The sequence below is a fragment of the Panthera leo genome, chromosome A2 (genome assembly GCF_018350215.1).
Source record: "Panthera leo isolate Ple1 chromosome A2, P.leo_Ple1_pat1.1, whole genome shotgun sequence".
NCBI lineage: Eukaryota > Metazoa > Chordata > Mammalia > Carnivora > Felidae > Panthera > Panthera leo.
In genome coordinates this window covers 111,300,468-111,303,119 of record NC_056680.1, presented here as the reverse complement: position 1 = coordinate 111,303,119, position 2,652 = coordinate 111,300,468, and the positions used below count along the sequence as shown (strand labels likewise).

The window sequence follows — 2,652 nt, the reverse complement described above, 5'->3', positions numbered from 1 at the left end:
ATTTTGAAAATACAGTCTTGGGGTTTATTGCTTTTCTCCATGGACTTTTGTTTTGAATTGTATTTATTTCTGTTCCAGTTTTTAATATTATTTTTTTCTGCTTACTTTACTTTTAACCTTCTTTTCCTCTCGAGCTTCCTAAGGCAAGACATTGGGGTTTTTTCCTTTTAAATATTTTTTAGATATTTGTTCTTTTATAGTATATATAATTAATATGATGAATTTCATAATAAGCACTACTTGCTTGCATCCCACAACTTTTGATAAATTGTATTTTCATTTAATTAAATAATTTTTAAAATTTATTCTGAGCCTTCTTCTTTGACCCAAATTATTTAGAAATGTGTTGTTTAGCCTCCAACAATTTGGAGTTTTTCCAGCTATCTTTTTATTATCAATTTCCATTCCATTAGCATCTGATCTACTTTGTATGATTTCTATCTTTTAAATTTTGTTATGTTTCATCATCCAAAATGTGGTCTGTTTCAGTGAATATTCCATGTTCACTTAAAAGTTTGGCTGAAAAAAAGTATATTCTGCTGTTGTTTGGAGCATTTTATAAATGTCAGTTATATAAATTTGATTGATAGTGCTGTTCAGATCATCTACCTCCTTACTGATTTTCTGCCTTCTTGATATATCAATTACTGAAAAAAGGGTTTGAAGTCTATAACTTTAATTATGGATTTGTCTATTTCTATTTGCAATCCTATCAGTTATTGCCCCATATATTTTGGCACTTATGTTCTTAGAAGAATATGAAGTTAGGATTATTGTGTCTGCTTGGCAAAGTGACACAGAAGAATATGAAGTTAGGATTATTGTGTCTGCTTGGCAAAGTGACACCTTTATCATCATATGATGCCCATATTTATCCTGATAATCTTCATTGTTCTGCGTGTCATCCTTGCGCAGGGGCCATGCTAATCTTCTCTGTATCGTTCCAATTTTAGTATATGTGCTGCCGAAGCGAGCACTAATCTTCATTGTTCTGAAGTCAACTTTGTCTGAGATTAATACAACTACTTCAGCTGGCTTTTGATTAGTGTTACTATGTATAGTATTTTTCAGCATCACTTTACCATTAACCTACCTGAGGATTTGCATCTAAATTGAGATTCTTGCAGACAATATATAATTGAGTCCTGTTTCTTTTTAACCCACTCTGAAAATGTCTCCCTTTTCACCGATAGATTTAGATAATTCACATTTGAAGTGACGATTGATAGAACTGTATCAATAATGCCTGTAACTGTTTTCTATTTGTTATATTTGTTCCTTGCTTCTCCCCACCTGACTGCTTTTATGACTTCTGTTGTTTCAAGTAAGAATTTAAGGATTCCATTTTATCTTTCCTGTTAGTGTATCAGTCATACTTCTTTTAAAGTTTTGTGAAAGTTGCCCAACAGTTTACAATATACACTTTAAGTCAACTTTCAAATAATACCATACCAATTCACATGCAGTGCATTTATGTTAGAGCACTTACAGTTTGTTCTTCCCATCCATGATGACATTGCTGCCATTGATTTGTCTATCTCTTATCATCACCCAATGTTTGTTATTATTTTTGCTTTAACCCACAGTTATTTTTCAGATAAATTAAAAATAAGAATAATATAACATTTTATTTTACATTTATTTATTTATTTATTTATTTATTTTCATCATTATATATTTTTTATTTTTTTAATTTTTTTTCAATATATGAAGTTTATTGTCAAATTGGTTTCCATACAACACCCAGTGCTCATCCCAAAAGGTGCCCTCCTCAATGCCCATCACCCACTCCCCATCAACCCTCAGTTTGTTCTCAGTTTTTAACAGTCTCTTATGCTTTGGCTCTCTCCCACTCTAACCTCTTTTTTTTTTTTTTTTTCCTTCCCCTCCCCCATTGGTTTCTGTTAAGTTTCTCAGGATCCACATAAGAGTGAAACCATATGGTATCTGTCTTTCTCTGTATGGCTTATTTCACTTAGCATCACACTCTCCAGTTCCATCCATGTTGCCACAAAAGGCCATATTTCATTCTTTCTCATTGCCACGTAGTATTCCACTGTGTATATAAACCACAATTTCTTTATCCATTCATCAGTTGATGGACATTTAGGCTCTTTCCATAATTTGGCTATTGTTGAGAGTGCTGCTATAAACATTGGGGTACAAGTGCCCCTATGCATCAGTACTCCTGTATCCCTTGGGTAAAGTCCTAGCAGTGATATTATTGCTGGGTCATAGGGTTGGTCTATTTTTAATTTTCTGAGGAACTTCCACACTGCTTTCCAGAGCGGTTGCACCAGTTTGCATTCCCACCAACAGTGCAAGAGGGTTCCCGTTTCTCCACATCCTCTCCAGCATCTATAGTCTCCTGATTTGTTCATTTTGGCCACTCTGACTGGCGTGAGGTGATATCTGAGTGTGGTTTTGATTTGTATTTCCCTGACAAGGAGCGACGTTGAACATCTTTTCATGTACCTGTTGGCCATCCGGATGTCTTCTTTAGAGAAGTGTCTGTTCATGTTTTCTGCCCATTTCTTCACTGGGTTATTTGTTTTTCGGGTGTGAAGTTTGGTGAGCTCTTTATAGATTTTGGATACTAGCCCTTTGTCCGATATGTCATTTGCAAATATCTTTTCCCATTCCGTTGGTTGC

General features: G+C 34.4%; 1 non-coding gene across 1 annotated transcript; it reads right to left on the bottom strand.

Moving 5' to 3' along the window:
- Positions 1-870: 870 nt before the first annotated feature.
- On the bottom strand, positions 871-977 carry LOC122214620. The gene has a single exon (XR_006200001.1). It is a non-coding gene; the product is annotated as a U6 spliceosomal RNA (small nuclear RNA).
- Between the last annotated feature and the right edge of the window lie 1,675 nt (positions 978-2,652).